Genomic DNA, 8,689 nt, shown 5'->3' with positions numbered 1-8,689 from the left:
AAACTTATAGGTTGAATTTTTTGCTCTGTTGAGGCATAGGCGCCTCGAAGGCGGCATCGAGCTATGCTCACTGCGCGCCGCTAGTGAATGCAGGAGGAAGAAGAGTTTGGCTCCCCCAAAGATTTGAATGTAAAAAAAATCTGTATGAGTGAGTTTGTAATGAAGTGTGGATGTGAAGAAGCTACTCTAACGTCCTTCGTCGGCGCCTACTTCAACTTTGTAATGCCATCGGATTGGAGAGTAGTGAATAGTGATGCATGGAATAGTCTTTGAGCAGTAGAAACATACATTGTGATTGTTACATACGCTTCAAGTGTTTAATAATTAATGTAACTAAATTACTGTGAATTCAAATTTAATAAAATCTATATTTTTCATACAAAATTTAATAGTTACTTTATTTTGAGAAATCTAACTAAATTTTTAATAGTAAAAAAAATAAGTCAAAAAATATACACATATACTATCAGAACTTTAAGGAAAAGAAACTCGGAGTAGTAGATAAGCACATTTGGTCACTAATTTATTTTTTCTTGGCGGACTGCAAATAAACGTATAATACTTTTATAAATAAGATTGAAATGTTCAGAAAGTTTGAATATATATCTGAAAAGAGATGTCTGCAAGGTTTGTGGTTGCAAGGCTGCTTGCGTGCTATAGCTGACATAGTCCGTGAGTTTCAGCTAGCTAGGTAAAGATTATATATATCATGTTGACTTAAGATGACTTTTAGTTGGAGAACTGTAGATAGAAAGCATGTCCTGCCACCGTCAGTGCTATAATCGGTAAAGAATGTTATGTAATCCTTATAGCAACTTACAGAAGACAAGTGCACGACAAATTAAATGCATGAAGAAAAAAAGATACCAAAATCAAACCAGAAAGAGATACTTACATAACTTAATGGATTCATGATCCCAACATACATTCATTTTGCTTTCTTTCAAGCATAAAAAGTTCGAGAAAACTATAAGCATTACCAAGTAATCATAAGTCAAATCAGTTTTAGGTCAGGCTGGTTCAGTAACAAACAACTTTGAAAAGGAAGAAATCACACATCACATGAAAAGTGCCAGGAGACAAATAAGGTAAGTGAAAGAACTTGGATTAAATGGAAGTGAGCCTTATTCCGAGCAACACACATCCTCAGGCAACCTTGAAAACAAACGCATCTCAGTTGACAATTGAACATGGCACTTCTCCGCTTCTGAAATGTGTCACAAACCTTACAAATGTCCGACTGGAGAGGACGCCATTTCACTTTCAATGTATAGCTTTGCTTTGATGGTGGTGCTTGCAATTTTGGTCTACCAATGTGCTCCTCGATTCAATGCATAATCTCTTTGGTGACTAAATGTTGCCATTCTCATCTACATTGGATATGTGAAGCAAATATCTAAAAAAACACAAAACCATAAGATTTCGTAACTGCTTGATTCAAATAAAACCAAAATTTAATTTATATGGTTATCGATCCTGATATAACCCAAAATAGGGCCGCACAGGTAGTCTACAATTTTTTTGGTACATGTCATGTACTGATAAAAAAAAGAATGATAATCGACCAGCAGCAGTAAGCTAGTACATACTGTTATGAATAACCAAGTTTATTGCAACCTCGGGTTTCATTGATGCATGCTACTTTTTTCACATTGTATAAAGGCTGATTTAAGGACCATATTCTTTCAGCAGAATTGGCCCATAGGCCATAGCACTTGTGTGCTTTATCATTCTAAGGTATACCTTGCAGACAACATTGTGCAACCCAACCCACACTTACACTAATGTAAAAGACACGAGCACTATGCAACCAAATTGGCGGATACAGTGCAAAATAATGCAACCAAATTGATCAGCAGATGAAGAATCTGCAAGTAGCAACCTCAAAATACGAGAGTATTTGTTTTGGAGTTCCGCTTTGGTAGACCCCCCCTACAAACCGTATAAAGGGTAATATGGACTTTTCACACTTACGTATAGCATGGTTCGAACTAGAGACCTCCCGTTCGACTATACAACAAGGTAACCAACAGACCACGTTAGTAGTTGTAACAATTATTGGTACGACAGCTATCTTACTTATAATACGCAGTGGGTTTCCAATATTTTTTGTCGAGTTTCAATTTTTTTTTGTTTTCTACTTTTTTCCATTTTTGTTTTCTTTTTAAAAATCGTTAACTTTTATTAAATTTATGAAATATTTTCCAAATCTGTGAACTTGTTTCGAATCCTTATTAAAAAACAAATCTGTGAACCCTTCTTCAAAACATGTGATTTTTTTTTCAAGATTGATGAACTTTTTTTTTCACATACGATGAGTTTTTTTAAATCCAGCTGGCAAGCTGGGTTCCCAAAATCGGGAACATTGTTTTGCATCTTTCTTTGGTAAACTTTTTTTTTTTGAAAATCTATAAAAATTTTCAAATCCATGAACATTATTCTAAAAACTGATGTGCTTTTCAAAATCTGTGAATGCTTAGGCCGGCCTAATAGGCGCCTGACAGGAGCGATGTTGTCGCCTAGTTGGGCCAAAGCCTAAGCATTCTTTTCTTTTATTTTTTTTCTTCTCTATTCATGTTAATTCATTTTTCTTCTTTTTGATTTATTATTGTTTTAAAACTTGGTTACCTTTTTAGATAGTAATTTTAAATATATTTTTACGTCAAACCTGGCATATATGCCTATCATGGGCATGCCCCCCTGGTAGCAAAAGTTAAGACCATTTCATGAATGGCAAAAAAAATTCAACGGAGGGTGTTCGGGTGGCCACAAGGTTTCGCTTGAGAGCACCCTGTATCCCGACATCCTTCAAATGGCCTAAATTTCCATGGCCTTGTATGATCAATTCAAGGCATGCCAAGTTATTTTGGTTTTCGACAAAATTTTGCATTTTCTGAAATTTTCTCGGTAAAAAAAGAGCGATAAATGGCACGACATTTGCGACACTTGCATACGGCATCGGAAGTCGTTCAAACCTAACATGGATGCCAACCATTGGGATGCCCACATGCTTACAAAAGTTGGGGTCATTTAAAGAATGTCCAAACATAGACAATGTTTAATGGATGGTGTTCGGTTAGGCTAGAAGGCTTCGCCTCAGAGCACGTTGTTTCCCGACATCCTTTAAATGACCCTATTTTTTACCATGAACTTGTACGACAAATTCAAGGCATCATGTCAAGTTTTTTAGTTTCGACAAACTTTGCCTTTTCTGGAGTTTTCTTGGTCAAAAAAGCCCGATGAATAGTCACACATGTCGTAACTTGCATATGGTGCCAGAAATCGTTCAAATCTGGCATGGATGGCTACCATGGGCATGCCCACCTCCTTGAAGAAGTTGGTAACATTTCAAAAATGTACAAAACTAGACCATGCTCAATGGAGGGTGTTTACGTTGGCCAGAAGGCTCCGTCTGAGAGCACATCATTTCTCGACATCATTCAAATGGGCACATCATTCAAACTTTCCACCATCTTCTATGAGTAATTCAAGGCACCATGCCATGTTGTTTTGGTTTTTGACAAATTTTGCATTTTATGGAGTTTTCTCAGACAAAAAAGGTAGATAAATGGCCGGACGTGTCGCAACTTGCATACGGTGTTAGAAATCATTCAAACTTAGCATGGATGACTACCATGTGCATGCACACCTTCTTGAAAAAGTTGGTTTCATTTCAAGAATGTCCAAAACTAGACCATGTTCAACGAAGGGTGTTCGGGTTGCCCACAAGGCTCCGTTTGTGAGCACGTTGTATCTCGACATCCTTCGAATGGGCCCGAAAAAATTTCTACCATCTGCTATGACCAATCCCAAGTTGTTTCGGTTTTCGTGTTTTTTTGCATCTTCTGGAGTTTTCTAAGTCAAAAATGTAGATAAATGATCGGACGTGTCGTAACTTGCATATGGTGTCGGCAATCATTTAAACTAGGCATGGATGTCTACCACGGGTATACCCACCTACTTGCAAAAGCTGAGGTCATTTTAAGAATGTCCAAAACTAGATCATGTTCAACGGAGGGTGTTTTGTAAAGCTAGAAGAGCCTGTTTTAAAGCACATTGTCTTTTCACATCTGTCAAATGGCCCCAGTTTTTTTTCACAAACTTATGTGACCAATTCAAGGCATTATGCCAAGTTATTTGGATTCTTGACAAATTTTGTATTTTCTGGAGTTTTCTCGGTGAAAAGGGTATGATATCTTGTCGGACGTATGGCAACGTGCAAACAATGTCGGAAGTCGTTTAAACCTGGCTCGGATGCCTCATATGTTCGTGCCAGGCTACTGCCAGAAGTTGGAGTCACTTATCCATGGTCCAAAAAAACACCAGTTGAGAGGAGTGTGTTAGACTAGGCCAGACGGATGGATCTCTAAGCATGTATTTTTTTCCTAATTTGAATGCTTTAGTTATTTGCAGTTTTCGTCATTATCAATTAACATGAATATTTTCTCATATCGTAACCACTTCTTGAAATTTTGTCAATAATTTTGAAGTTTTAAATTGTGTATGGAAATTTTATAAAATTGAACATTTTTTCAAAATTGTTAACAAATTCCCAATAATTTATATTGAAGACAATTTGCATACTACATATTTTTTTTAAAATTTATCAACTTTTTAAATTTGGGAACAAAATTATAAAAAAGGGAACATACATACATGATACAATGGCTGTTTGGAGACACATACACATACACTAGACTACATCCATGAATCTATGACGAAGAAATCAACAGAAATGACATGCGCGCACACGTGTACAAGTATAGCTTGCACAAATCGATTTGAGATTTGCACATGTATCCACGTAGTACTTTGCTACGTTCCTCCACACAAAATAAATATAGACGCACAGAACCCTTGAACAACTTGAGTAGTACAAAGATTCTCAAAAGGAAAAAACACTTGAGGAGTACAAAGTACTACAAGGAGCAAATAATAGTATATTTCGTGATTTACATTTTCAGCAGTGGTGGCGTAGTCCAGTGGCTAGCTCCCCTAAACTGAAGGATGAGGTTATGAATTCGACCCCTCATTCTTGTTTTCTAATTTTCCCAGCATTTTTACCTCGCGCACTCAAATGGCAAGTGGCCTCTCGCCTGGTAGGCCGGCCCAGTTGTGCACCGTATCCGTGCTCGGTAATTACTCAAAAAAAAAAACTCAAAGGTGATATACTTTCAAAATGACCATCGTGCCCTTTATTATGAAGGGGTATGGAGTAATCTCAATCGTTAATGTGTTTAAGGGGGGTCTACCGAAGCAGAAGTGTTTGTTTTGAGGTTTCAAAGAGTTTATCTCAGAAAACTTCAAATAAAGGCAAGGCCGAGTAGCAATGTACCTGGATCATCAACCCATTTTTTAGATGGTAGCTGGCAGGTCCGCAATGTAACTGGATCTACAGAGCTTCCCCAAATCACATGTTCACCTACACCAAAATAAAGCGTCCTCCTGGTAAAATAACATGCCTAGTGCTGATAACTTTCTAACGGCAGAATGTAAGGCAGCGGAAAGAAGTATCAATATAAATAAAATTTAATCAAGTATTTACAAGCGACACAGCATCCTGCGCGCCGGACTGGATCTCGGAGAGCTTCTGCTTCTTCTTCAATGCATCGATCTCGTCATGTAGACGAAACTAACATTAGCGAAAAGGGGGAGAAATCTCCGGATAGAATTAGTCACGGGGGGCGGGTGGGAACGTACGTCCATCAAGAGCGGAGGCGTCGGAGAACTCGCATTACTGGAGCTCGTAGCGCTCGAACACCTCGCTCATGACTGCTTCCCTTGATCGCCTCTGTCCGCGTGCACAAATGCCCCCACCGAGAAAATACATTGCACTTCATTTAAGCATGAATCTATGAATTCTGCACAATATAAAGTGCCTAGCCATGAAATTACAGTTCAAATGTATGCAATTAGTTTAATTACGTATAGTTTATCATAATTACATTGTCTTGCACACAAAGAAGCAAGTTACTAATCCATCTAATCATACTTACAAAGCATGGCAACCCATCTTCGAGCCTACACGTCCTCTGACTCTGAACTTTTGCACGTTTAGGCTGCTGCTCTCAATTTGCAACTACTTTTCACATTCAGATTTCAGGCAATCGAAAAAGGAGTGGAGGGGAGCAGATTTGTACAGAAATATGACTGCTAGAATAGAATAATCTCGTCCTCTTTCTCAGTATACACGCACATACGCACAAGTAATAAATCGAACTGCAAAACTGAAGGAACGCACCTGCAGCCGTACTTTTGTTGCAGCCAGGCCAGGCGGAGGCGAACATGGTGGCACTGGCGGCGACTGACACCGCCGATTCCGAAGATATAGTCTGCGGTGGACGAGCTTGCATACTTTCTCTTCTTTGGCTTCACGGATCTCTCGTCCGCCTTTCCCCGTTCCCTCCTTGGCTCCTACCACGTCTCTCTCTGCTTCGTCGCTACTCCCTTCTCGACGTGGCGCAGGAGCGGGAGATGGAGGTGGTGCGTGGAGGAGCCTGCGTCGGGGCCTCTTGTAGAGGTAACACGGTAGCGGTTGGTCGAGGTAGCGCCATCAGATGTGGAGACGGGCGCCGAAGGCTCCACGCCCAGCAATCGAAGGAATTTGGGGAGTGGTCGCCGTGGGTTGGCGGTCGGAAAAGAGACGAGCTCGCTCGCGCGGGAGGCGCGTGGTGGAGGGAGCGCTTCAATGGATGATGGAGAGAGTACCCCCTGTGCATCGGAGGATCCACGCCGAGGAGGCTAGGGAGTGGCCGGCGTGGTTAGTTGGTCCGAGCCTCTGAGGAGAACCGAGGTGGATGAGGATTGGGGAACGCCGCCATGCGCACGGACACGAGATAAGGTGTATTTTTTAGCGCCGAGTGTTGAATCGTTTTTCGACCTATGAGTGGCATAGTGGGTAATTTATAAAAAACTTATGGAGTATATAGATCGCTTTAAATCTCAGTCATCAATCTTTATGTTTAACATAAAATCAACGGATATGAAAGGATGATGTATGGAGAACTATGAAAGCTTCCGTCTTTTAATATTAGGTAAAGATATAATCTTATTGATTTATTTCCTCTCTCCTTTTTACTTTCTTTCTCTTTTTCTTTCTTATTTCTTTTTTTTATTTGCAACATGAAAATAAAGAAAGCAAAAATTCAAACTAACTTTATTATATAACTTGCACATGATTACAAGGATAGATCACTAAGAAAACTCTCAAAGAAGAAAGGATCGAACTAAACTTTATTCCATCTAAAAGCAAATGATCGAACTAGGATAAGTAAAAGCAAAAAGATAGTGGGATGATACGATACCGGGGCACCTCCCCAAGCTTGGCGGAAGCCAAGGGGAGTGCCCATACCCGATACTCAATTCTCCTTTGGTGGTGAAGAAGATGATGGTGATGATGAAGGAGGGATCTTGTCCAAGGATTTCCATGGAAATGGTGGTGCTGAGAAAGTGCGGGGTTTCCCTTTTGTCGGCGTCCTGGGAACGGGGGTACCCAGACTTGCCTGCCTGCAGCCCAGGGCGTGGCTCCACCAGCGGCCTGGTACAGCCCATCTTCATCAGCGATCACTCAAGACCCTCGCGAGGGGCCAAGTCTCGCGAGGCAGACGACACCAAGACCTCCTCTGGGGCGGCCTCGCTAGGCTGGCTCCCGAAGAGCGGAGATATCAAGGCGAGGGGCACCTCGTGAGGTGCGCGTGACGTGAGCCATGACGACCAAGGCTAGGCGAGCGCCAGCGGGCGTAGAGTGCCAGTTTCCTCTTTGGTGCTAAAGGGACAAGCGCAGGCGAGGAGTCCCGATGCATCAGGCAATGGTTTCCATATCGTTGCAACGAGACCAAGACCAGCGGACGGAAGGACGGAGGTCACCGCGGAGCCCATGGCGGCGTCATCACCAGAGCCTTTGGCAGGCGAAGACCACCTTTTGTCAGGATAGCTTGTACTCGTTGTCCCCCTTCAAACTTGGCCATTGTGGGATCGCTTCCCGCCTAATAATTGGGAAGAGGGCCCGAGCCTGTATAAATAGGAATAGCCACCACCGTAGTAGGGGGGTCTCATCTTGGACTGGATCCATTCCACCAAGGCCACCATACAAGCTCACCGAGCTCAAGAACACGTCTCCTCAGGAGGATGTTCATCCCTTGTATTGTTCATCATCAGCCTACAAGGTAATCCACCACACCATACTGGAGTAGGGTATTACACCACAACGGTGGCCCGAACCAGTATAAACCCTCGTGTCACTTGTTCTTTGGGTTCGTCGAGCTAGGCCTTGAGATCGTTGCGAGAGCGAGCTAGAGGGAGAGAGAGATCTTCTTGCGCACCCCAGTGTTCGAACCTCAAGGGTTTGCCGGAACCCGGAATCTGACATTTGGCGCGCCAGGTAGGGGTGGGCCGAAGCCTCACTCCTTCACCAACTTCTTCTCTCCGTTCGGCCCACATAGCCGGCATCGCTCCTCCAACTAGACCAACGGACTCCCGCCACGGCACCATGGGGCTCAGGGCCCTCACCCCCGCCTTACGGCGGGTGCAGTGGCCAGCCAAGTTCAAGCCGGAGATGCCACCTCGCTACGATGGCGTGGTGGATCCATCGGCGTTCCTGTTGGCATATGAGGAGGCCGTTTTGGGAGCTGGAGGCGACAACAAGGTGATGGCCAATTGGTTCCCCATGGCCCTCGCTGACGTGTCGCGT

At 42.5% G+C, this 8,689-nt stretch overlaps 1 long non-coding RNA gene across 1 annotated transcript; it reads right to left on the bottom strand.

Annotated features, from left to right (window-relative positions):
- Positions 1-872: 872 nt before the first annotated feature.
- On the bottom strand, positions 873-6,814 carry LOC109761305 (uncharacterized). The gene is made up of 5 exons (XR_012202867.1): positions 6,242-6,814; positions 5,546-5,861; positions 5,336-5,422; positions 1,226-1,396; positions 873-1,155 (listed from the first exon to the last, which is right to left on the bottom strand). It is a non-coding gene; the product is annotated as an uncharacterized lncRNA (long non-coding RNA).
- Between the last annotated feature and the right edge of the window lie 1,875 nt (positions 6,815-8,689).

This window comes from Aegilops tauschii, chromosome 2 (assembly GCF_002575655.3).
Source record: "Aegilops tauschii subsp. strangulata cultivar AL8/78 chromosome 2, Aet v6.0, whole genome shotgun sequence".
Taxonomy (NCBI): Eukaryota; Viridiplantae; Streptophyta; class Magnoliopsida; order Poales; family Poaceae; genus Aegilops; species Aegilops tauschii.
This window is presented reverse-complemented; position numbering and strand designations above follow the sequence as displayed.